The 27,668-nt window shown below is 46.4% G+C and overlaps 1 pseudogene across 1 annotated transcript; it reads right to left on the bottom strand.

Annotated features, from left to right (window-relative positions):
• Positions 1 to 134: 134 nt before the first annotated feature.
• Positions 135 to 27,653, bottom strand: LOC308489858 (free fatty acid receptor 2-like; annotated as a pseudogene). The gene is made up of 4 exons: positions 27,645 to 27,653; positions 25,401 to 26,130; positions 1,232 to 1,352; positions 135 to 325 (listed from the first exon to the last, which is right to left on the bottom strand). The product of its transcript is annotated as a free fatty acid receptor 2-like (transcript).
• Between the last annotated feature and the right edge of the window lie 15 nt (positions 27,654 to 27,668).

The following is a 27,668-nucleotide window of genomic DNA, read 5'->3' as shown; positions in this document are numbered from 1 at the left end:
TAACAATAAATGAAGGACTGCAGGGTGACAGAGAGAAATAGAACTCTCCCGGGGAAGGAGAGGGCAGATGATTCTACACCAGGGCATCCAAACAGACGGAGATTTCCTTGCTCTCCTATACCAGTACAGTCACCCTACTTCCACTTGTGTATTACCCTTTTGGAGGCCTCGCCGTGACCCGATGAAGGTGTGAAGTGACAGTTGATGACCTTCCCCGTTGGCATCTCCTCAATTCGTTGCCACTCGTCCAGCTTTCCCCGGTCATTCCAATAGCGGTACCCTATAATTCTGCAGCCTTTACATACCCATCCCCAGGGCGGGTGCACTACAAGAGAGGAGAAATAAGAAAGAGCAGCACAGGACTAGCGTCTTGGAAGTCCTCTTCAGGCCCTGTCTCTGTTGGCCTCTGTAGTGGGACTGTAGGTGTTTGCCACCCATTGCTGGTAACCATAACACACCCTCCTTGTGCAGAGACCTCTCCTTCCTTCACTCTCTGTCTACCTGCTTATTGCCCATCAGATTCCATTGCTGGCCAATAATACCAGTTGTGGTGGCTGATACCTTTTGTGGTCCCCCCAAAAGATATCCACGTCCTAACTCCTGGAACCTGTGAATGTTACTTTACATGGCAAATAAGGACTTCACAGAGGTGAGTAAAAATTTTACGATGAGGAGATTATCCTGGATTATCTGGATGGGCTCTAAATGTAATCACAATGTTTTTATAAAAAGGAGGCAGAGGGAGATTTCAGACGGAAGAGGAGAAGGAAATGTGATCTCAGAGGCAGAGATTGGAGTGACGTGGCCACAAGCCAAGGAATACCAGCCGCCACCAGGAGCTGGAAGAGGCAAGGGAGGGGTTTCCTCTACAGTCTCTACAAGTAGCATGGTCCTGCCCACACCTTGATTTTAGCCCAGTGATACTGGTTTTGGACTTCAGCCCTCCAGAACTGTGACAGAATAAGTTTCTGTTGTGTTAAGCCACTAAATTTGTGGCAATCTGTTAGAGCACACATAGAAAACCAGTTCAACAACCAACATTTACTGCCCATTCTGATTCTATGTAACAGGCACTGGGCTAAAGAGCTTTACAAAGATGATCTAGGTTTTAATCCTTAAAACATTCTGTGGGGTTGGCACACTCGTCCCATCTGACAGATGAGAAAAGCGAGGGGTAGAGGGGTTAAGTGATTTACCTGAAGTCACACAGCTGGTAAATGGAAGAGCTGACCTCTGAACTTGGGACCCAGGCGGTCTGGCTCTGGAGTCATGGTGTTTACCACCGCACTACCCTCCCCACTGTACTGGATGGTGCAGGTTAGACTCAACTTCCCCAGCAGCCCCCAGAAGTCCTGTAGATGCCACACAGGAAGATATAAGGGCACAGGCTAGGTTGTCATGTCATCTGCTTCCCACAGGGAGTGTCTGCATTGTCACCAGGCTTCTTGGCAGTGGCCTTCACTCTCTCCCTGAAACCAAGAAGGAAGAAATGAACTTCAACCCCAGTTTCCCAGGATCCAGGCAACTCTCAGCCTTTCACATGTTCTAGTTCCTGCTCTAACCCCAGATCCCAGATGTTGTGATCTTTCACTGGTCTCTCCTGCCCTCCTTGTCTCTAAACATTTTGGATACACAGGGAATAGAGGGAAGGTATCATTTACTGTTTCTCGCTACTAAATTTACTGTGTCATATATCATTTATGAGCATGAATGTTTTGTAAGAATCCGGATTTGATCGTGAAACAGGAATAAGAACTTGGAAGAAGACTCTTCTTTTATTACTGGAATCTTGAAGAGGTTGTCTGACCTTTTCCTTCCTCGCTGGCCCCCTTCTCCATCTGCTGTCCATGCAGAGCTGACCTTTAGACCAGGAACAGGACTTAAAAAAGAACACAGAAAGCCCCATCCCATAGTCCCCTCAGCCACACACACAGCTTCCAAGCCAGACCACCGGGGAGTGTTCAGGGGCTCAGGCCACCCTTCAAAAAATGCAGGAGGCAGCTGGTAACCTTGGACTGCCTTTCAGTGTTGACCTTGAGCAAAGGAGAACAGACAGGAGACTCTCTGGAAGTGGAAGTGGTACAGACTCCCTTAGTAAGGATGGATATGCTTGCAGTCAGGTGCAAAAGGTGAGCTTACTGGGGCAAAACTGTATGTGTTCTGTGTTCCTTTTCCCAGCCCAGACTTCCCTCTGCTTTCCTCCCTTTACCTGCTTCTGTCACATATGTGACTTTCCCCACTAGTTGTGGCATCACCGAAGTTACCGGAGTTCCTGTCTGATTTTCAGACTCTTAGTAAACTTAAATTTGACCGTCAAGCCTCAAGAGGTGTGTGGGATTATCAGAAACTCCTGGGTGCGGGTCATGGTAGTTCATGTGGTTTGCAATTCTTGGGTATTTTCCAGGAGAGCGGAAAGCCCTCTTTTTCTTAGTACAAATTGTAGAAAATACAGTCTGTGTTTATCAAAAGCCGGAACTGGTTAAAAAATAGATTGGGAAATAGTGGTGCAGTTGATGTAATACTTTACTACCAGCTCTCAGAAAAGTTTATATGAACCAAGGTCCTTTGCATGCTGAGTCATCCTCCCCTAGCTCCTTCCATTGCCAGAAGAGTTCAGCTCCCATAATGAGCTGGTAGCTTTCATGGGCTCAGGCCACGGGGGGACAGGAGCTTGCAGATGGAGGCTCCATTTGGAGATGTCTCAGAAGTACCCCTTTTGATGCCTCAGGCCCTTGCTATGCCATGATATGAAGCCACAGCAAATTAGCACCTTTGAGTCTCCTTCTGTCTCAAGAAGTCTTTGCCACATATAAAGCTAAAGCCTTCATATCTCAATTGAGGATTGCCCAATGGGCCTGGAAACCCAAATCACAGAGGCTTAAACACATTCTTTTTCTCAGGTCACGGGAAGGAAATAGGGAGTCGAAGACTCATATCGCAGCTCAGGAGCAGTCCTCGACAACCCACGGTCCTTCTAACTTTTCTGCTCCACCTTCTCTATATTTTGGATTTTTGTTTCATGATCTTAAGAAGCATCTATGTTCTGAGCAGAAAAACAGGAGAGAATAGAGAGCAAAGGACACATGAGGGCCAGATCTATTCTTTAAAAATTTTTTTCAATAGGCTTCATTTTGTAGATCACTTTTAGGTTCACAAAAAAAAATGAGAAGCAGCCACAGACGTTTCCCATATACCCGACACACGCACAGACTCCTCCACTATCAACACCCCCACCAGAGTGCTATGTTTTTTATATTTAATGAACCTACATTGACACATCATCATCACCCAAATCTGTGCTTTTTAAAAACATTTTTATTGGGGAACAGTGTGTTTTTCCAGGACCCATCAGCTCCATGTCAAGCTGTTGTTTTCAATCTAGTTTTGGAGGGTGCAGCTCAGCTCCACATCAAGTCATTGTTTTTTGTTGTTTTTCTTTTAATTAAAATTTATTGGGGTGACAATTGTCAGTGAAATTACATAGATTTCAGGTGTACAATTCTGTATTACATCGTCTATAAATCCCATTGTGTGTTCACCACCCAGAGTCAGTTCTCCTTCCATCACCATATATTTGATCCCCCTTACCCTCATCATTCCCCTTTCCCTCTGGTAACCACTAAACTATTGTCTGTGTCTATGGGTTTTTGTTTCTCATTGGTTTGTCTTGTTCTTTTGTTGTTTTGGGTTTATATACCGCATATCAGTGAAATCATAGGGTTCTTTGCTTTTTATCCATAAAGACATGTGTGCTCCAATGTTCATTGCAGCTTTATTTACAGTGGCCAAGACATGGAAACAACCAAAATGTCCTTCGATAGATGTCACGTCCAGCGCAACACGGGCAGTGAGGGTGCGAGAAGGGGCAGCTTGGGTTAAGTTTTTAAGAACGAAACAAACAGAGACTTAATGCAGTTAAATCTCTCCGAAGGCCAGGGGTCTCTCACTCTCAGAGGACTGGATCCCAGAATAAGGCGGACTGAAGGTTTTTATTGATAGGTATACAAATACAAGAAAGTAACATTGTTTCTTACATGGTTTGTGAGACTCATACATCATAGCAGAAAAATGTTTATTCCACTCACCCTTTGTCTGTAAACAGCCGAAGCACAAGGTCCCATGATGTCCTACCTAAGGTATTGTGGGGACAAAGCCCCAAAAAGCAGTTTCCAGGCTCTCGGCCTCACATAGAAAGGTGCTGGCTCAGGTAGTAAATGGCCATCAACTGTGATCAGATGGCCAGCAGCTGTGGCTAGTTGGCCGTCAGCTGTAACCCGTAAGCCATTGGCCACTAATATAACTGCTGTGGCTATGCTAGCAGAAAAATGGGGGCTAGCAAGAGCGGATTGCAGAGAGGCGGATGCCACCGGTGAGAATATAATGATATGACTCCCCTACTTATGGCTCCGTAGGTGTTCCTTTTTGGCCTCACCATGTCCTGCATTCTTATGTGGGGATCGAGAGCAGAGACCCTGCCTGACACGCTGCGTGACAGGTATGTACCTTCTCAGGGTCAAGTCTTTCATATTGTAACAGCTCCGTTGAGATAAGTGGAGAGAACTGATCTTTGTTGTCCTCATGACTTCTCTCACAAACAGGTGCGAGGGAAAAGCCAGAGCCGGCAACAGACTTTCCCAGGCAGGGGAAAGGGGAGGCAAGGCCCCTTCCCATATTTTTCTAAGGCAGCTCATTGGGGGTCCCCACTCGGTTCTGCCTGGCTTAGGTTGTATCTCCCGTGAGATATCTTACCCCTCTTTGGCTACAAACCATCTTTTGGGGACCAAACAGAGAGACATAAGGTGTAAACACAAGGATGGAACAGAGTCCCAGAAAGCCACAGTTCCAGAGACTCTTCTTTCCTTAAGGAAAGACACGGGGGACAGTTGGCTAGGCTGTTGTATGACTACGGATAGATGAATGGATAAAGAAGTTGTGGTATATATACACAATGGAATAAGAAAAGATGAAATAGGACCATTTGTGACAACATGGATGGATCTTGAGAATATAATGCTCAGCGAAATAAGTCAGACAGAAAAAGCAAGTCATTGTTTTTAATTTAGTGGAAGGTGCAGCTCACTGGCCCATGTGGGAATCGAACTGGTGACCTTGGTGTTATGAGCACTGTGCTCTAACCACTGAGTCAACCGGCCACCCCCCCCCCTTTTTTTTTTTTAATCCAGAAGACAATAGCTTTTCTAGAGGTCCTACCCAGCAGACTTCTGCTTATTTCTCAGTAGCTAGCACTGTATCTCATGACAACTCCTGGCTGCAAGGGCATCTGGGAAAATGATTAACTGGGCACTTTTTCAATCTGACAAAATTGGGTGAAGAACGGGAGCGTACCAAAATCATACAATTCTTGAATAGCAAATAAAATACGGGGAGGAAAATTACTTCTAAGACTAAAATATCTATGGTGGCCGTAAAAGGGGTAGGGTTTTAGAAAGAATTTTTATAAATTACTTTTATCGAAGTGTAACATATATACAATAAAGTGTACTATTTTAGGGGTACAGCTGATGAATGTTAACATATGTATATATTTGTGTAACCACCATGTAGATCAAGATATAAACCATTTTTAATGCCCAGAAGGCTCCTTTGTGCCCCCGTCAGTTAGCAACCCTCCCTCCCCAAGGTAATCACTATTCCAACTCCTACCACTTAGAGAGGGATATTAATCATTATAAATGCTGGAAGAAAACAAATGATGGGCCTCAGGGTTTTTTGAGAATTACTTTGGGGAACTTATTCAATAGTGTTTGGGGATTTTGTTGGGTGTCCGATGGACATGTGTCCTGTTTGGGAGACCACCTCAGGGATGCTGTGGATGCCTGGTCATGGCATTGTACACCAGAGACTGGACATTAATGAATGCCAACTATAATTTTACGTGTATAATGTGATGGCTCGGTGTGAGGTCGGGGTGGTGGTGGATGGGGGGAGGGGGATTCACGGTGTGAGGGATGTAAAAATAAAATAAAATAAAACTATAAAAACAAAAACAAATGATGGATGAAGAGGAACAAAAGGGAAGAAGAATAAGGCCAAATTAATGGTTGTTTTTGTGATATTGTTGTTCTCCTATGCCTCTTAAGTTATTCTAATTCCACTTTTAAAACCTTCTATTTAAAACGTCATCAAAATGGAAGATAGAAATTTCAGTTTGCTCCATATGAAGTTGATATAAGAGTGCTGAAACTCCAATCAGTTAGTATTGGATTCCACTGCACGTAATAGAACAACCCCACGTAATAGTGGTGTAAATAAGATCAAATTTTATTTCTCTGTCATGCAAAAGCAGCCTGGAGATATGTAGCCCAGGATTGTCTTTGGCAGCCCCAGGTAGACTTCAAGACTCGTCCTTCTCTGGCTCTCTACCAATCCTAGGGTGGCCTTTTTTCTCATAGGCCAACATAGAACCTGAAGCTCCAGCCATCACATTTGTACTCCTGGCAGCAGAATAGAGAAAGGGAAAAAGAACATTTTACCCCTTCTCAATTTAGTAAACTTCTTAGAAGTCCACACAGCACTCCTGCTAATAACTCACTGGGAAGAACTTAACCAAATAACCACACCTAGTTTCAAAGAAGGCTGAGAAGCAGCCTTTTACCTGCGTGCATTGTGCTGTTAGAAATCATGCTTTTTCACTAAGTGGAGAAACTGGCAATCTCTTCCAAATTGCACTTTTGTGGCTTTTGCAGATGAGCTCCTTCTCCCCCAATTCTGCAGCCTTTACATGGCACCCCAAAGGCCTAGTGTATGCCCAGGGAAGAGTCTGTCTCTGCTTACACCATCTGATCTGGTCATCTCAGGGAAAACCTTTGCAGATGGGAAAGAACAGCGCATTGCGCCACTCTGGTTCTGCTGTCTGGTTCTGTGACCCCTGCCGTCCCTCCAGGGGTTGGGTGAATAGAATTCAAACTAAGGTCTGATAGCAGCGGTCAGTTTTATCTTCGGGACACAGAATTAGATGTGAACATTCTGTTAGCACCCCAGTCAACTGTCACTGGGAAACATTTAGATGACTTTTATTTGAAGTTTCTTTAACACAAGTGTCCTTTGTTTTTCTATTAAATTGAGAAGGAGTGAAATGTTCTTTTTCCCTTTCTCTATTCTGCTGCTAGGAGTACAACTCAACCACAGCACTGTGGGCTAGGAGCCAGGTGCCTGGCCACCTCACAGGGTGGATGGAGGGAGTGCACTGGTTGTCCAGGAAAGCCACACTGCTGTCCCTCAGTGATGGTCCAGCCAACAGCTACGGGCTCCAGAAGATGCTACTGGAAGCAGAGGCAAGACTAGACTTTGAGCAGAGGCCTTTGAAATGGGCCATGGCCATGGCCCTAGCTGCCTTGAAAGGGTGGAAGTAGCAGGTCTGGCAGCACTGGGCTAAGGATGTGGATGAGGCCATGCCATGCTTGTCATAGATGAAGAGAATTCTAGAAGCTTCTTTGAAACATCTGTTAGTGCCTTCTTTCCCACTTCCTATCGAATGATTAGTGAAGTTCCTTGATGGAGTTAAGAGTCTACTTGTCAGATTTCCCGTTCTGTGTCTAAGGGAAGGGCTGACTCCTTGCTTGCCCCAATTCCCCTCCTAGACGCTTCAGACTTTCCATGCCTACTCTTCCTGGATAAGAAGTGTTCTTACAAGGATTTTGAAGTTTCAGAAGTGCCCTCCTGCCACATAAAGATGAGGAGATAACAAACATGATTGTCTGTGAGTTGTACCGTGCCAGATTCTGCCTTATTCTCCCAGAGGCCTCTTGGGCTCTCCTGAGAAGGGTGAACTTGGTTTGAGGGAAGAGACGAGTTTGATGGCTCTTTTCTGAGTAAGATTATGCCATGGGCAGTTTAGGATAACAACCTGAGCAGAGAGAGTGTTTCCTGTCCTGAGGTCCCAGCCGAATTCTTTAGACTGACTGTGCCAGCCAGACACAGGGCTGGGGTCAGCCCGGCTTGAGCCACAGAACGTGAGAATGGGAAAGGGTGACTTCTGAAGGCACCAAAGGAGGGAGTTCTATGTCAGGACCTGCTATTGTCCTGTCCTGTGCAAGTTCCAGTCTGCACTGCGATGTTTCCCCTTCTTGCTCCCTTTAGAAAGTGTAATGGAATACTCCTAACTGAGAGTGATATTAAACAGCTTACCTTGTATCTGCTCATTTCTCTGTTTACTTAAACTCACAAACCCTGGTCCTTTCAAAATTACCAGGAACCACTCACTGATTTGTATTTCTTGCCTCTGCTTGCCACATACCAATGTGTCTCAACACATCTTTTGAGAACTGCAGTGTTAGAGGACCAGACGAGTGGAGAGATGTTCCTGGCCTGGCTAGGGATGGACCGATTCGCCTGGGGCTCCTGTCTGGCCTGGCACCTCTGTAAGCGTCTACCTGCATTTATGTTCAAACCCTACCTGCTTTTCTTCACTGCTGCCACCCGTCAGGTTGTTCCCAAGAATGACACCCTCTACTTAGTCCTCCACAAGTCCCAGTGTCCTCTGGTGTGCGCCCCAGCACCCCTCTTCCCCAGACACAAATAGTGGTCAGAGTTTTCCCACAGTGCTCCCAGAGAAAGTCTCCAGGCTTCTGGGAGGGGTGCAGGCCTACAAACACCTCCATGGCTGTTCGCTCTAGTGCCACAGAGCGCCCCCATCCATAGAGTCACTCATCAGAGAGGAGAAGAGGACTCGATGAGCTCTTCGGAGGCAGTGGGTACTCTTTGCTTCTCCCCAGATCTCTGCCCCTGTGAATCTAATTATCTCTCTCAGCATCCAAGTTCTGACTGTTCTCTGAGGCTTCTCTTTACCTCCGTAATCCATGCAACCCATGCTTTGGAGGATCCTTTCCGATCATTGCTATTTACTCTTCAGTTGTTTTTTACCCTTTCCTTCCATTCTTTCTTCACCTCCCTTCCTCTCCACCCCCACCCCAGACTAGGCAATTTCATCAAGTTCCTGTTCCCTTCCCAGCATGAATCAGTCAAAGCAGGTTAATCTCTCCAGTTTTGCATCACATGTCATTCCTCAGCCAGCAGAGTACCTTTCATAGAAATTGGGGATACTGACTTTCAAGTTCAGGGGCTCCAGCCAGCCCAGAAAAAATGTTCTGAGTCCAGATGGCTCCACAAAGCTCATTGCTCGAGGGAACCAGGCTCAGCTCTTGTGCCCACACATCCTCTCTTCCCCTGTCCTGGTCTCTGTGCCACCTCCTCTCTCCTTCCCAGTGTCCTTTCTCTGAGCGTTGTGGGCCCAGGATAGCCCTAGCCTCCTCAGACGCACCTAAAAGTCTCTTGGACTAGGAGCTGAGGGCAAGGTGACAATCAGATCAGCTGTTTCATGTCTCTGTGAATGAATGGGGATAGAGCATCGAACAAGACAGATATGGTCCTTGCCTTCATGGAGTTTACATCCCAGTGGGGGCAGGAAGAATAGACCAGTATCTACAAGAATATAGAGGATAACTGATCGTCCTTGCACATTCTATGACAGAAGTAAACTAAGCCGATGTAATGGAGTAACCTGGGATGGGCGGTGGGTGCTTTACCTGAGGGGCAGGGAAGTACTCCCTGAAGGGGTAACACTTGAGCAGAGGCCTGAAGGGGCTCTCTATGTAGAGAGCTGGGGGATGAGCACTCTGGACAGACCAGGCCCTTTGTGCAGAGGACAACACAAAGCCTTGTGTGATGCAGGAACTGAAAGGAAGCCAGTGTGGCTGGGGCAAAATGAGCATGAGGGAAAGTGAGGGGAAATGAGGTCAGAGACATGACCGTGGGGAGGGAAAGCTCACGTAGGGTTCCACAGTCCAAGGCAAGGATTGGACTTTAGTCTCAAAGTAATAGGAAGCCATTGAAGGGTTTTTGGCAGAGAAGTGAAATGATCTGATCTGTGGTTGTTGAAGACCCCTCTGCTTACCTATTGGAGTGCAAGGGTGTCTTGCTCCACTGTCTATCAGAGCTTCATTCCTCCCCAGTAGTTAGGAGAGCCGAAGGATTCAGGAAGCCCTGCAAGCACCTGGCATCTGTCCCTCCATTCTCTGTCCAGGCTTTACTTTTTGTCGCCCCCAGAGAGACCCACTTCCTGGGTTAGTAGGACCATACAGGAAGAGACTGCTTTTTGTCTCTTGACTAACTTCATTTGCTTCATTTCACTTCTATTATTTTCTATAGATGTTTGTAACATTCTGTATTTGAGTGAACAATACAAACTCCCTGGCAAGGAAATATTGAGAAGGAAGAATGCTGTTTTTCTCCTTGAGTCTACTCTTGCCACTTTCGCCCACACAGAAGGGACCACAGGCTGTGACTATCACTGAGGAACCTCGATTCTGGAGCCGAGGTCGAGCCGCAAGTGGTCCCCATGACCTGAGACCCCTGCTGGTACCTCCTTTCTGTCCCTGGTCACCTAGGGACATTCCTGTTCTGCTCCTCTCCAGGTGTTCAAGCCTGGATCAGCAGGAAGAGGAGGGAGAGTTTCTGACCTGGGAGGGCCAAACTGGGGCAAAGCCAAGTTCTTCCTGCTTTCCGGCAGCTGGCCTCTCTTCCTTCCTTCCCCCTTTTATAGCCCTCCAGGCTGATATGGTAGAGAAGTGCCACACTTCCATGACACCCCCACCCCCAACCCCATCCAGTGTTTTCCTGGGGTCACTGGGGAATCGTACTGAAGACAGACTCTCCTCTGGCCTGCAGAGTCTTAAGAAACTTTTATATAGGCCAGTGTTTATTTCCCAGTCCTGGCTGACCGCCCCCTTTAACATCTCTGAAAAGCAGAGAGTGGTGGGACATTTGGGGAGGGAGGGTGTGGGATGGTAGGAAGTCAACACTTTGAAAGAGCCTATTTAATGTAATTTTATATTTGAAAAACAAAACCCAAAACAATTGTTTTCATGATACGGACCAATGAACGTTAGCTTTTGGTGTATTTTCACTAAAGATTAGGAGGTACTGAGAAGGCAAGATGGCATCTCAAGCCCAACTCAGAGGAGGGAGCTGTCTCCAGGGTTTCTTTAGGTGAAGCGCCAAGCTCCTGTCCACGATTCCACCCCAGCTCAGCACCCCCTTTGTCACCATCACCATCCATGACCTGTATGGGAATGTACGGGGAGCTTAGGACTCAGGTTTTAGAGTCATTCTCAAATTCGGTTCCCATCCCATTGCTAGCTATGTGTTCTCTGACAAGTTACCTAACTTATGGTTAACCCACCAACCCCCTAATTTCAGGGGTTAAGAGCATGGACTCTGGAGCTAGCCATGTGGGTTGGAATCCTGGCTCTGCTACTTTGTGTGACTTTGGGTGGGGTTACTCATCCTCTCCAGGCCTCAGTATGTTCATTTGAAAAATGGGGTTGCTGTGAGGATTGAAATGAATACAATAGACGCATGCATGCGTGTGTGTGTACACGTGAACCTATGTGTATAAATGTATGTATGTGTGTGCATGCCTGGCACATAGCAAGCACTTATAAGCACCGGCTGTTACTATTATTTTAGTTTTGTTTAGGATAAGACCATATGTGAGAAAAATAAGTTAATTAAAAAAATCCATAAGTAAATCATAATGCAGGTGCTATATGGACATAGCAAAAGTTGAGATACTGCTATTTGGTAACTGAAGTGAAACTCTAGGCAAGACCACAGCATTCTGTCTTGTACTTTATATCACACTGGTTCCTACAGGCTTTTTTGGATCTTACCTTGCTGCTACTTTTCTTTTTTCTTTTTAAATTTTTTATATTGGGGAACAGTGTTTTTCCAGGACCCATCAGCTCCAGGTCAAGTCGTTGTTTTCAATCTAGTTGTGGAGGGTACAGCTCACTGAGCCCACGTGGGACTCGAACTGGTGACCTTGGTGTTATGAGCACTGCGCTCCAACCACTGAGCCAACTGGCCGCCTGCTACTTCTTTTCTTTACTGGATTTTCTGTGCGTGCCTCATGAAAAACCAGCTCCTTAGGTCTCTGTTGAATTCTTCTAGCCCTCTACTCCTCCACCTGAAGAGGAATTCTTCTCATAAGGATTCCAGAGTCCCATAACCGCTCTTCCCTCTAAGAGGGGAAGAAACCCTATTAGGTCATAGATCAGTGGTTCTCAAAGCGCGGCCCCTGGACCTGCAGCCTCAACATCACCTGGAAACTTGTTGGAAATACATGTTCTTGACTTCCTAGCCCAGACCTGCTGCATGAGAAGCTCTGGGGCTGAGGCCTATCCATTTGTGTTTTAAGCAGCGCTTCAGGAGATTTTGGTACACGCTAAGCTCCGAGAGCCACTGTAACAGAGGAAGAGGGATCTGGTAGTTGTCTTGGGGTTGTTCAACTTCACAGTCCTGTTCTAGACACCCTGTCCTCTGTGAAACTAAAGCTCCGTTTTGTGAAGATAGGGACCAGAGGCAGAAGGGGAGCCAGCTGACCACTCTGAATGCCTTTTGGCTTGGTTCCTTCCTGAACCTTCCAAAGAGAGAGCTCAGGGATGTTAGCCAAGCATTTGGGGAGGTACCCTGGATTCCCACGTGGGCTCCGTCTGATCAGCTAGGGCATCTCGGGAAGTCACTTAACCTCTCTGAGCTTCATTGTGGGTTGTAGCCCTCAGTGAATAGAGCAGGATTGTTTGGAGGAATAAATGAGGTAATATGTGAAAACACTTTTCACAGCTGCAAATGGTAAATTGTTTTAAATTGTAACCAGACAACTAAACTCTTTACAGGAGCAATTATCATCTTTTTTCCCAGTGGACACACGGGATAAATTACACTTATATGCTGGACAGACACTCGAAGCCTTCCAGCTGCAACTTCTCCCATCCCTCTCCTGCTCTAAAGAGAAAATGTCCACAGCCTGAGTCGAATGTCCCAGTGGGCAAATGACATGTGGCTGTGATCTTCTCTCTCTCCCACTCTAGCCCATGGCAGCTCGGTAGTCTCTCCGTCAGCATCTCTGGCTCTGCTCTCTTTCTGTGACCTTTCTCCTCCCTGGTTCTGTCTGCCCCTTGGAACTGAACCTCTTGCCTTGTCCCCAACAGTGTGACCCTCTCCTGATTCCTTCTAGTCCATGCCACCAACAAACCTTTCTCAGAGCACAGGCAGCCATCTGGCAACCTTGCTTTATTTTGATTTTTCTATTGGGAGAGCGGGTGGTCGTCTGCAAAAGTAAGTCTTCGGGCTCCTTAATAAAAGGGCAGAGTTGAGGCTGCTTCTGCCTCATCTGGCTCTGCCCCAGGACCAGGCTTTTACGAAGATTGCCGTGTCATCAGCAGAAATTCAACAGTCGATTACTTCTCTATCTTTCCTTAAAAAGCCCTTCTTTGGTGACTGTGGGGACAAAGCCCCAAAAAACAGTTTCCAGGCTCTCGGCCTCACAATAGAAAGGTGCTGGCTCGGGTAGTAAATGGCCATCAACTGTGATCAGATGGCCATCAGCTGTGGCTAGTTGGCCGTCAGCTGTAACCCGTAAGCCATTGGCCACTAATATAACGGCTGTGGCTACGCTAGCAGAAAGAATGGGGGCTAGCAAGAAGATGGTGGCTGGCAAGCGCGCACTGCTGTTAGGCAGATTATATAGATCCTGCTTCCTGTGTCTCCAGCCCAGCCGCCAGCGAGAACATATTGGTTTGACTCCCCTATCTATGGCTCCATGGGTGTTCCTTTTTGGCCTTACTGTGTCCTGCGTTCTTGGGCGGGGAGTGGGAGCAGAGACGCCGCCGGACGCCCTGCATGACAAATGGCGCAGCGAGCAGGGTCCCCTGCATGACACATGGCATAGTTGGCAGGATACGGTGCTGGCGAGAGCTCTCCGAAGGGCAGTGGAGCAGTTTGTGCGTATGAAAGCTCAGTCTGAGGAAGACCAGGAGGAGCAGCTGCCGGAGAGCTCGATCCCTGTGAAGGGGTGGAAAGATGCGGACGGTTCCCCAACCAGCAGAGGCCAGAGAAAGCGAAGGTTGTTGCCGCCCTGTGGGCTGGGAACTGCTTGCTGACGCAGCCCAGATGCGGGACTTTTAGTCCCAGGAGGAAACGCTTGCTGAGTCCTCCTTGGGAGATGAGGGTGAGGTCAAGGTCATCTCTCACCCCCAGGACAGCTCTGGAGAATGACTATGGACTATGGGGAATTGCCTTCCATCCCTAATTTAATGGACGCTTGACTGTTTGGGAACATACCACCATGTAGTGGGACTGGCGGATGTTTGCTTTTGTGTCTTGACTGGCCGCCATTGATAATATGTAAGCACCTTGATGTGAGCCGCTGTTGTTCCAGCACAGTACCTCGAGAGGCCCAGAGAGAGAGTGGCAGTGCCCTGAGAGCCCTGGCTGTGTCCAGGCAATCTGGCTGTGTCCAGAGAGTGGCAGTGCCCTGAGAGGCCCTGGCTGTGTCCAGGAGGTCTGGCTGTGTCTAGAGAGAGTGGCTGTGCCCTGAGAGGCCCTGGCTGTGTCCAGGAAGTCTGGCTGTGCCCAGAAGTACTGTGGTGGTGCCCTGAGAAAACCTGGCTGTGCCCGGGGAGACTGGTGGTACCCTAAGAAGCCCAGGAAGTCTGGCTGTGCCCAGAAGTACTGTAGTGGTACCCTGAGAAAACCTGGCTGTGCCCGGGGAAACAGGTGGTACCCTAAGAAGCCCAGGATGTCTGGTTGTGTCCAGAAGTACGTGTGGTGCCCTGAGAAACCCTGACTGTGCTCAGAGAGCCTGGCTGTGTCCAGGATATTGCATTCACCTCCAGGCTCCTCGCACAGGGACCCTCGCGGAAGACACTTGTCGCGTAGATTGTGAGGCGAGAGCGAGACCCTGTAGTGGTGGAGTGTGGGGACAAAGCCCCAAAAAACAGTTTCCAGGCTCTCGGCCTCACATAAAAAGGTGCTGGCTCAGGTAGTAAATGGCCATCAACTGTGATCAGATGGCCATCAGCTGTGGCTAGTTGGCCGTCAGCTGTAACCCGTAAGCCATTGGCCACTAATATAACGGCTGTGGCTACGCTAGCAGAAAGAATGGGGGCTAGCAAGAAGATGGTGGTTGGCAAGCGCGCACTGCTGTTAGGCAGATTATATAGATCCTGCTTCCTGTGTCTCCAGCCCAGCCGCCAGCGAGAACATATTGGTTTGACTCCCCTATCTATGGCTCCATGGGTGTTCCTTTTTGGCCTCACCGTGTTCTGCGTTCTTGGGCGGTGAGTGGGAGCAGAGACGCCGCTGGATGCCCTGCATGACAAATGGCGCAGCGAGCAGGGTCCCCTGCACGACACATGGTGTAGTTGGCAGGATACGGTGCTGGCGAGAGCTCTCCGAAGGGCAGTGGAGCAGTTTGTGCGTATGAAAGCTCAGTCTGAGGAAGACCAGGAGGAGCAGCTGCCGGAGAGCTCGATCCCCGTGGAGGGGTGGAAAGAAGTAGATGGTTCCCCAACCAGCAGAGGCCGGAGAAAGCGAAGGTTGTTGCCGCCCTGTGGGCTGGGAACTGCTTGCTGACGCAGCCTGGATGCCGGACTTGTCCCAGGAGGAAACGCTTGCTGAGTCCTCCTTGGGAGATGAGGGTGAGGTCAAGGTCATCCCTCACCCCCAGGACAGCCCTGGCGAATGACTATGGACTATGGGGAATTGCCTTCCATCCCTAATTTAATGGACGCTTGACTGTTTGGAAACATACCACCATGTAGTGGGACTGGCGGATGTTTGCCTTTGTGTCTTCACTGGCCGCCATTGATACTATGTAAGCACCTTGATGTGAGCCGCTGTTGTTCCAGCACAGTACCCCGAGAGGCCCAGAGAGAGAGTGGCAGTGCCCTGAGAGGCCCTGGCTGTGTCCAGGAAGTCTGGCTGTGCCCGGAGAGCGTGGCAGTGCCCTGAGAGGCCCTGGCTGTGTCCAGGAAGTCTGGCTGTGCCCAGAAGTACTGTGGTGGTGCCCTGAAAAAACCTGGCTGTGCCCGGGGAAACAGGTGGTACCCTAAGAAGCCCAGGATGTCTGGCTGTGCCCAGAAGTACTGGTGGTGCCCTGAGAAACTCTGGCTGTGCTCAGAGAGCCTGGCTGTGTCCAGGATATTGCATTCACCTCCAGGCTCCTCGCACAGGGACCCTCGCGGAAGACACTTGTCGCGTAGATTGTGAGGCGAGACCCTGTAGTGGTGGAGTGTGGGGACAAAGCCCCAAAAAACAGTTTCCAGGCTCTCGGCCTCACATGGAAAGTTGCTGGCTCAGGTAGTAAATGGCCATCAACTGTGATCAGATGGCCATCAGCTGTGGCTAGTTGGCCGTCAGCTGTAACCCATAAGCCATTGGCCACTAATATAACGGCTGTGGCTACGCTAGCAGAAAGAATGGGGGCTAGCAAGAAGATGGTGGCTAGCAAGCGCGGACTGCTGTTAGGCAGATTATATAGATCCTGCTTCCTGTGTCTCCAGCCCAGCCGCCAGCGAGAACATATTGGTTTGACTTCCCTATTTATGGCTCCATGGGTGTTCCTTTTTGGCCTTACTGTGTCCGGCGTTCTTGGGCGGGGAGTGGGAGCAAAAACCCTTCTGGACGCCCTGCATGACAAATGGCGCAGCGAGCAGGGTCCCCTGCACGACAGTGACTCCACCTAAAAGAGTCCTCCTTTCTTCTTTATTACTGTCCTCTGTTTTGAGTTCTTCTTCCTTCTTTCCCCAAGTCCGAAATTGTTCTATTTACTTACCTTTTGTTTGTTAATAGTTCCTGGTGACTGGGAGGTGAAGCTCAGGTCACACTCTTGGTTTTTTATTGCCCCGGTAAACTTTTTGTTGCATCTAATCATTAGAAATGCACATACAGACATCTCTTCAGGTTAAATAAGTTTTTTTAAATTTATTTTTTTAATTTGCTCTCTCTCACCACCCCTTGGCCCAGAAATAGGGGGGAGAAGCCACACTTACATTTATCAAAACCACTTTATTAACTATCGCAGGTCTTTTATTGGTTTAGTCATGTATTGGTCACCTAACGTGCATCTCGTTCCTGGGGAGCCCCGATGCTAGTACTGAAGGTGTGTTCCAGTATTCCTCAACTCCACTGTGCTTCCAGAACGTAAACTTCACAAGAGCTGGTAGCTTCTCTGTCTTGTTCACTGTTATGTTCCCCATGCCTTGAGCAAGGCCTGACATAGAGCAAGTACTCAATAAATACAGTTGAATGAAGGTAAGAAAGACAGGCAAATAATGATGCAGGCAGGTGTCCATCTCTGGAGAAGGATGTGAATTTTTGTCTTCCTGAAGTCCTGCAACCAGAGCCTTTTGGGAGGGCTAGCCCAGTGGGTTAGAGCATCTGAAACATTTAGGATAGGAACTTCTGTTAGAGCATTTGAAACTTTTAGGACAGTAACTTCTCTATGTTTTCTGTTCCCCCAGGACCCAGGCAGAAGCGCCAGCAGACCCAGTTCCCCTCCTAGGGCCCTGGCATTTAGCTCTTTAGTGTTCCTTGCACCACACCCAGCTGCTGTTGGACAAAATTCTGTTCTGTTGTTCCTGAGTCCCACACACTGGCTCCTGATTTTTGAGGAAGCTGGTGGAATAAAAGGAGCCCTGGACCTGAAAGACTAACAAAGGTTTGTGTCCAGGTGTGACCCCTTTGTGGCTGTGTACCTCTGAGGAACACAGCCTCTCTGGACCCCAGAGTCCTCCCTTATGAAGATGGCATAAGAAGCCAACCTCACAGTGTCACTCAAGTGTGATACTGCACGGGAAAGCACTTGTAAAACTGCAGAACACACTTCGTCTGATTTTACTTCTTGTTGCTGGCCAGGAATGCAAAGGCAGTTACCTGCATGCCCAGAGCTGCGTGCCTTTCTCAGCCCTTGGACTGGGGCTAACCCTTGCATGTCAGAATACAAGTAAATCAGTGAAGTTATTATATAGATAGCCTTGAATCTAGTTTATTTGAAAAATATCATGAGATATAATTTAGGAACACCTATTCTTTATTATTAGTGACAAGTTATTTACCAACTATATTAATGTCATGACTCTAGGTGACAGAAACTTGCCCCAGCTGATTAAGCAAAAATGGAAATTCATTGGGGATGGTATTGAACAGTTTCGGGGCAAGGTGACTTCAGGAATGGCCATATTCAGGTGCTTCAATTAAACTTAAATGAAGCTTTGCTCAAATGAACTCCAGATTTCTGCTCACAGGAGATCACCATACAGCAAACAGGCTGGCACAGAGCTGAGGACTGTTTAATCACTGGCCAGTTGAATACCAGGGCATTTCTCTACTCTGACAAGGAAGACCAGTTCTGCTTGGTGTCTCCCATCTCAGCTTGTTTAATCCCTCCACCAGTTTCTTTCTTGAGTCTCCATTCAGTTTTCTTGATCTTTTATTATCTTGGCTTCACTCCTCCACTGGGAATGATCCTCACCTTATTTCCCAGCTGGGTGACCCTGTGGTCACTTGGGCCTCACATCCCTTCCCTTTTCTGGGGCAGATTTTAGGGTGCCTTCTTCCAGGACGTGCTCACTAATTTGGGTATCTAGCCTCATCTTGTTCCCAAGCAGACAGCTCTCGGAGATCAGCCTAAATGGATATTTACCAACTTGTGGAATAAGGTGCAGAGACACAGACACTTCTGCCATCTCAGGGTCTTCCATGAGCCGAGAACATTGATACTTGAACTTGCTGTGTGTCAAAAAGAGGAAGGTCAAGAATTGAGCTCTTTCTCAGGCCACTTAGCCCTCTGTGTTTCTCCCAAAACTGTTCCCATAAATCTAATTGATCTCTAGATCTCCAGCCATAATTAGTCTTTCAGATATTGTTCTGCTTTCATAATTCAGGTTTCCTCTTCTACGTCATTCCCTGGCTGATTCTTCCAAATGAACTTGGATACTACCAGTGTTCTCATGTACTCCCATCTCTGCCTTTGGTCACACGTCTTGCTCAGCCAGTTTTCCCTAGTCAGGATCCAGTTGAATTGGGTATTCTTCAGCCCTGCCTTGCAAAACCTCTCTGGAATCCCTAAACACATGAGCTCCTAAGAAGATAGTGGGGCCACATGTTAAAATGTCCACAGAGGGTCAGGGGTCCTCACATAGCCCATCACTGTCTGAAGGCAGCTCTGATCCTGTCACCCAGTGTCCCATCCCCTGCCTCTGCACTATCTCTGCCCCTTCTCACCTCTTCTCTGCTTAAACCAGATAGAGCCAAGGTGGCTCCAGTTTCCATGGAAGCCATCTGACACAGACACATGTGACACAGACAGACAGATTATGCTTTATCTCTCCACAGGAACTGTGTCTTGTCTTGACCCACGGTATACGGCCCAGAGTCAACAGACACTGTGTTCTCATCCCCACGAACCAAGACAGGATCCCAGTACCTTATTTTCCCTTCACTCCGTTGTCAGGCTATGCTCTCCTCTATGACCAAGATTTTCTAAGCTTCTAGACACCGTTTCTCGCTGGCATATGTGCACTTCTATATACAAATGGGGGAGAAACCTTTCTCTGCTGTGTTTAATTGTATCATTTCCCCATTATGCTTTCCTTGAATCTTCACAACAATGTGGATTTGGTTAAGAAAGGTGAGGAATGGGGAGATGGACTACTCCTTTACCCCTCGAGTCCTAAGGAGGGTGTTTGTCCCCGTGTCCCATCATTGTCTTTGTATATGTCCAGCACATGTGCCAATCCACCGGGTCACATCAAGGGTTTCAGGCCTCCTTTGCACTCCTTTTCCTATTGGCGGGTAGTACATGCCAGGCCTGTTCCCTCCCATTCATCACCTTGTGTCGGCAACAGGGCCAGGGTTGGGAGAAGAGCTAGTGGGAAGGTGGGGCTTCTGGATTGTGAGCCTTTTTTTTTTTTTTTAATTTTTTTTAGAAAGAGCTGGATTTATGTTCACTTTGAAGAGTAGCTTGGCAGCTTCTGCTGAATCTGAAAATGCACATACCATGTCACTCAGGATTTCCCTCCTTGGAGGAACTTTCCCACATGTGTACAAAGAGACATGCATCAGGATGTTGTTCAAAGCAGCATTATTATGCTGGTGAAAATGGGAGATTATTGAAATGTCTGTAAATAGCAGAATGGAAAAAAGTAGAACGGTTTAATAATGTGAGGGAATATTATTCAGCAGACAAAAGAAATGAATGCGATGTGTAAGCTTCAGTGATGAATATCAAAAAGGTAGATATCAAATACATAATTTTGGGTGGAAAGTAGTTGGTTACAGAATGACTTATACCATATGATATTTATGGGCATTTGAAAAAAATACAAAAGAATACTAAATGGAGCTTATGGCCTTGAGTGCAAAGTATGTTTCATGGACAGGACACGGACCAGTCCATGGACAGGAAAGACACACTTGAATTCCAAAATAATGTTGCCTCTGGCAAAGAAGAGGAAATCCAGTCAGGGAAAAATATAATGGGAACATCAACTTTAAAAATCTCAAGAAATGTGACCGTTGATAAGCATCCTTTCTGCATGATGGGTACATGCATATTTGTTGTTTTGAAGTTTCCATACTTAAAGTTTTCATCCAAATTTTTAAAATAGTGGAGGAAGACTTACAACCGAGATAGCTTGTGAAATGACATATCTCTTGGCTGTAAGTGATCGAAAACCCGATTCAAATTGGTTTACGCCGAAAGTGGGAGAATTTTTGGTTTTCAGCTGTGAAAAGCCGAGTATATCTGCTTTGAAGGGACATCAAATTCCTGGACTTGGTGTTCCTGGACTTGTTGTTTTGCAGTTCTGCCTTCCTTCAAGATGACTTCAGCCTGTCTCCTCAAAGTGGCCTCCAAAGCTATGGCCAGCATTCATTTCAGGTTCAGTCCCGTAGAAGAGAGGTCCTTTCTTCTAAAGGGTTAGAAAGGAAGGACTGGGCTAGCTGTCCTTGGCCTGGATTGAGTCACATGCCTGTGTGGGAACCATCACTGTGGTCAGAGAGGAAGTAGGCTGATGGCCCCAGTTCTGGGTCACACATCTACCCCAGGAGCATGAAGTGGGGAGTGAGGTCATGCTCATCAAACCACATCACAGAGGGGTCGGCAGTGTGCTGTCAGAAGGTCAAAGCAACACATGCGCACTTCTGATTGCCAGCTCATTTTGGAGAAGGGATTGCAGAGCACGTCAAGGAAAAGCTAAAATCTTTAAGTGCACTGATCAGTTATGTCTTCCCTGCCTCCCTCTTATCACTCTGCACCCTATCCCAGTAGTGGGGCTCCATCATGGGAGTGGTATTGTCAATGCCAGAGCTAGGCTCTTAGTAGACTTCCTGTAAGCCATCCATTCACTGCCCAAGTTGGGGTGGGGTCATAGCCTCTGCCAAGTGAGCCGGTTAGAATCTCAGGGGGTATATTGCAAGTATGATGGAGCGGATGGATTGAAAATGCCTGTTTAATATAATGTTATCTTTGTCAAACAATACTTGTTTAATGTATTACAGACAATCAGCAACTTGTTGTCAAAAAGGCATGCATTCAAAGATCCTGACGTGTTGATTGGGGGTGTGGTATCTGGAGCCCAGTTTAAGGAGAAAGCTGTCAGGGAAGTTCATAAACAAGTGACTTGACTTCAAGTCCAAGTGCTTTCCAGTGGAAGCTTACCCTCCCCACCATGAACCTGAGAACCACAGAGAGCTGAGGGAACTTTGCTAATGGTATCCTCAAGCCTTCCTTGTTTCCCCTTAACACAATGTTCCAGGAGCCATTTATTTGCCAGCAGGTACAACACTTGAATTGAACTAGTTTATATGAACCAGGCATTATCAAGTACTCGAGCAGCAAACATGGGGCTTTCACTGGGACTTTGTGAAGCTCCCCTTCCAAAAGAAAACACACTGGGTCACACATATGGGTCACACATAAAAGTTATATGTTCGTAACTTTTGCCCTGACAAGCTTTCTTTAATCTTTGCTGATAAGAGTCATATGTACAGTTCTTTTTCGGATAACATATGTACGGATGACATAGAGCAAATATAATTAATATTGAGCTTTCCCCCTTCGTCAATTCATACAATTTCTAAGCTCAGAAATCCTACCTATAGTTTGGATCAACATACCACCACCTAAATGTAGGTGAAGTAATCCTGCCCCATGAAACAAAAAGAAAAAGCCCAGTTCAATAATCTTTAGAACAAGAATCCTGACTAGCATAAAATGATGAGCATACTGACCTGAGCAGAGCAATTATATCTTGTTCATCTACACTGCTTTTGTTTCTCTTTATATCATGGTGCAATAGTTCCGGTTTTTACGTGATACTTAATACATCAAAAAGCTTTATAGACGATGTAATACAGAATTGTACACCTGAAATCTATGTAAATTTACTAACAATTGTCACCCCAATAAAATTAATTAAAAAAAAAAAAAGCTGTGCATTTGACCATTCAGACTTTAAACTCACATCTCTGGATGTTTAAGCAGCGTTTAACTTTAACTACAAAATTTTGAATCATGAAACGCTTATACACCATGTATGAAATGTTTCATATACGTACAATTGCATCCAACAGGCTAAGCATAATTTATCATCTCACTAGATGGGCAGCTCTCAAACTTACTGATTTTAGGGCACTTTATATTCTTAAAATTTACTGAGGGCCCCAAAGAGCTTTTTTATGTTTATATAGGTTATAGATATTGACATTTACCATGTTAGAAATTAAAACAGAAAAATTTTAAAATATGTATTAATTTATTTTAAAATAATCATAAAATTGTAACATGTTAATATGAACAAATTTTCATGAAAATAAGTATATTTCAAAAAAACTAGTGAGAAAAGTGGCATTGTTTTCCATTTTTGTAAATCTCTTTAATGTCTGGCTTAATAGAAGGCAGATAATGTATTCTCATATCTACTCTGCATTCAGTCTGTTGTGATACCACATGTCAGATAGCCTCTGAAAAACTCCACTGTACTTTCATTCATGAGAGAATGAGTGCTAAAAAGCAATTAGCATCTTAATATCATTATGAAAATAGTTTTGAACTCACAGATCCTTGAAAGGGTTTCTGCCCCCTCTCCTTCACTCCTCCAGGGATCTTCAACACACTTTGAAAACTGCTCGGCAGGATTCACATAGGAGGTCTGACAAGTTCGTGAACTTTGTTGCAATGATGTTGCTAACCTTTTTTGATATCAGAGGGATTATTCATTATAAATTTGTACCAACTGGACAAACAGTTAACCAAGTTTACTATTTGGAAGTGCTGAAAAGGCTGCATGAAAAAGTTAGACAAAAACTACCTGAACTTTTCACCAGCAATTCATGGTTCGTGCATCACGACAATGCACCAGCTCACACGGCACTGTCTGTGAGGGAGTTTTTCACCAGTAAACAAATAACTGTATTGGAACACCCTCCCTACTCACCTGATCTGGCCCCCAATGACTTCTTTCTTTACCCAAAGATCAAGAAGATATTTGAAAGGAAGACATTTTGATGACATTCAGGACATCAAGGATAATATGATGACAGCTCTGATGGCCATTCCAGAAAAAGAGTTCCAAAATTGCTTTGAAGGGTGGACTAGGCGCTGGTGTCGGTGTATAGCTTCCCAAGGGGAGTACTTCAAAGGTGACCGTAGTGATATTCAGCAATAAGGTGTGTAGCGCTTTTTCTAAGATGAGTTTATGAACTTAATTGTCCGACCTCATAGTTAGATGTCATCTGCATTGATTTTTCCTTGATGTGTGGTTTTTAACGGAATATTCTCTGACTGCAGTTTAATTTAGTTAGAAGAAATAACAAAAGGATCAAGAAAAATCCATATGTTTGAAAATTAAGAAATATTTCTAAACTCAACTGTCAAAGAAAAAGAAATTATGTGGAAATTAGAGCCAACTTAGAACTCAAAATAATGAAAATTCTGCAAATCAAAACTCGTAGCATCTCACTAAAACTGCTCTTAGGGGAAAATGTATAGCCTTACATACTTATGTTAGCAAGAAAAAGGCAAGAAATTAATGAGCATCCAACTTTAAAAAGTTACAAAAAGAACAACTGAAAATGTAACCGGAGGCCAAACAAGTCCAGGGATGGTGCTGCCTGCGCTACTCAGCCCATAGACCGACACAGGAGCTGGGCCATAGAATAAATGTTTATTATCAGAGCACCGGTGGTCTGAGAAGGCAGCAGGTTAACACCTCCAAAAACTGCCTTATATTCTCAAACTGGCTGGCGGTATTTAGGGAAAATCAGAGCATTCTCCCAGAGGCTGCATGACGTCCGGGAGGTTGTTCTCCTATCATGATGCCCTCCTCTGTCGTCGTATCTCTTGTGGCCCAGCATTCTGTCCGGGAACAGTGGCGGAGTAACCTGGGAAAATGCTAAGCGATAGAGTTTGTAATTAGCAAGCATCACAAGGTGATCGTCTCAGATAAGGAGCCAGGGACAGGGCATCCCGGAGGCATTCTGAGCTCAGCCACAGGGGGTGTGAAGCCCACTTGGATGGGGGCAGGGCACCCCAGAGCATTCTGAGTACAGGGGGCCCGGCTGGGCCCTGCTTCAGGACTCAACAAAGTAGAAGGAAGGAAACAATAAGATAAAATTAGATATTAATGAACTAGAAAACAAAGATAAACGACAGAGAAGATATTGGTTTCTTGAAAAGACAAATTAACAGACCTCTGGCAAGACTAATCAAGGAAAAAAGAAGACACAAATGAAGGATGCTGGGGATTGAAAAATAGGACAGAACTACTAAAAAATATCCTGACTCGAGTTTCTTCACACCAGCACTGACTCCTCTCTCAAGGACTGCTTCTTATCTTGCATGTTTTATAGACCTGAGCCAGCAACTGCTTTGATTGGGCTGCTGGTCCTTCAAGTTCACACGCAGGATTCTGTCTGGCTTTTCAGACTATTGCCTGTGCTGGATGTTCAGACTCAGCATGTGGAAACACCACTCCCTTCCTGAATCAGAGCCAAAGAGAGAGCAAAGAGCTTTATAGAAGATAAGTGAATGCTACTATTTAATAGATACTGAGCGGAAATGATAAAGAATTCCAAGATAACAGGGCTTATGGTTTACCATGAAGCAGTACCCACCACAAATAAGGCAACGTCATAAACTACAGGGGAAAAACTGAAAACATTCACCCAAATGGATGCGTTGGATTTGAGATGCTCACTGCTCTTCCCTGTTTCTTAAACTAGACATAAGAGTCCTCACCCCAGTTCTGTTTCATTGTTTCCCTTTTTGAGCCCTCTTCCACAAAAGAAGTAACACCAAGTTGGCAAATTGTAGTCTCCTGTGAAGATGACATTGGCCATCCCTAACGAAGCTACCAATCCTTTCTCTGCAGCCGGCTCTCCAACTCTTCTCCTCCAGCACCCTGACAGTAAGGCACCTGAGCTCTGCAAGTCTCTGTAGCCTTTTATCAAAGGTTTTGTGGACAGCTGAGGAGGAAAAATAGAAAAATCCAAAGGTCAGTGCAAACACTGAGAGCCCTAAGCAACATGGCACACACCCTCCAGCTTTGACTTCCCTGGAAGAACCCACCACATGAGACATATTGTAGGGCCCCAAACTAACCAGGAAATTGAAGAGGGTCACAGTGGCCAACCCCACCGTGCACCAGTGTTTGTAGGTCCCCACTTGGGACCAGGAGAGCATGATATGCGCAAAGTGCCAGCAGTAGGTGACTACTGTGGGGCTGTGAGACACAGCTCCAGCCGCACAGGAAGCACCAGGCCCAGCTGTTCTTGGGTGGAATTCTCACAGCAGACACGGTGGCATCACTCATTGTTGGTTGGTCAGTATTGGACAATGATCACAATGCTATAGTGACCAAAGGACATGATCCAGGTGATCACAGCAGCGATCACTCCATACAAAGGCCGGCGGGACAGCTTGTACTGCACGGGGAAGGCCACTCCCAGGTAGCGCTGGATGCTGATGCCGGCCAGGAGCCACGTGCTGCAGTAGATGCTGCTGTAAAAGCTGAAGCCCGTGAGGGCACAGACTATCTCAGGCAGATACCAGCGGAAGTCAGACGCAGCCTCAGCGATCTTGAAGGGCAGCAGCAGCAGCAGGAGGAGGTCTGCCAGCGTGAGGCTGAGCAGAAGGATGTGGACGGGTGCGGGGTGGGGCTGGCGGACCCGCCCCAGGAAAGCGCGAAGGGCCAGGAGGTTGGCAGGGAGACCAATGAAAAAAGAAATGTAGATGAAGAGAAATCCCAGGCTTTGGGACTTGGGGCCCTGAAGAAAGAAAGGATGGGGGCAGTATCCTCTCTGACCATGGTTTTCCCAGCCCTAAACCAGGGTGAATGCATTCTTAGCTTCATTACATCTCCTCTCCTTGCTTCACCGAGTGATTATTGCTAACCCTTCAAACCTAGTACTGTTCTGCTTCCTGCGTGTCATGGAGGAAAACCTCCTTGCTTCCCAACCAAATTACTTCTTTAGCACCTTCCTCCTTTCCATTTCCACCCTATGAGAGAGAGAGAAAGAGAGAAAGAAGGAAATATAGTCTCCTAAGAATTTTGATGTCTCAGCAGCTCCCACAGAGAAGTTCTGAGGTCTCCAAGTTCCCACTAGAAAGGGCACTTTGTGAGGGCAGTGACATCATCTGTCTTGTTCATCATTGTGTCCCCGGCACCTAGAATTGTGCCTGACACTTAGTAGAAGTGCTCAACGACTATCTGAATGGCTATATAGACTGCAGAAGGATACAGTCAGCTTCATCATAAAGAGGGAGGAAGCCTGAGACTGTCTCTTGAGTTTCTCCAAATTCTACTCAGCCTAGTTGTGGCTTTTTTTCTCTCTCCTCATCTTTGCATGTTTTCTTTTTCTTTGCTCTCTTTAAGTCATTGGGCTTGAACACAATTTTCTCAGCTCCACCTATAAAAATGGGAATTTGAGTAAGCCCGAGGGAAAAGCAGGTTAAGCCCAAAGTGAGTCCCAGATGCCCAGTTTCTTGATTCCATGCTGAACCATCCAAAGAAAACCTGTAGGTTTGGATGGGGTAATGGAAGGGTCCTGACCTCGGCCAGGTAACCAGGATTACATTCCCCGCCATGCCTCAGATCAGTCATGTGACTCTGGGAAAAAATCACTCTAACTCCTCTCTGCCTCAGCTTGTTTTCCTCTGCACCACAAATAACCAGTGATTTCACCAGAACTCCCACAATCCCCGGTATGCTGCCTGCAAATTCACCAAAAAGGATTTATTCGGGAAAAAGAAAGGATTGCAACCCAGTGTATGCAGACATGGCAAGCCACATGCACGCTCAGGCCTGCGTGTCAAGATGGAGGGGTATATAGAAGGGAAAAGGAAGTTAGAACCATAGAGCTTTATTATAAACATGGAGTTCTTCCTGTAGTGTTCTTGCATGTAGGGTTCTTGTGATTATGTAGAGCGTGAGAACTTCCCCAAATCCTAGTTCCACCTGATTATAGGCTCTTCCAACTGATTATGTTTGTTTCAAGTTCCAATTAGTCTTTATCAACCCTTCTTCTCCCCCTGAAGAAAGCATATGTACGTGAGATTTTTGTCAATCAAGAGTCACATTTAATCTCTTCTAACTTATCATTAATGTAGATGTTTAAAATAAAGCTTTAAGTCCTTAACCTGTTACTGGTAACGGATTAGTGGTACCCATCTGTGCAGCTCATTTCCGAATTGGAGGATCTCAGAGTAGAGGACCAGATGAACAGGAAGGTATCCACCTAGTTGGGACTGAGCTTGCCTTTTATTTTCCTCTTGCTCTTACCTGCACCATCTCTGCGTTGCCTTG

The sequence above is a fragment of the Rhinolophus hipposideros genome, assembly GCF_964194185.1.
Source record: "Rhinolophus hipposideros genome assembly, chromosome: 21".
Taxonomy (NCBI): Eukaryota; Metazoa; Chordata; class Mammalia; order Chiroptera; family Rhinolophidae; genus Rhinolophus; species Rhinolophus hipposideros.
This window is presented reverse-complemented; position numbering and strand designations above follow the sequence as displayed.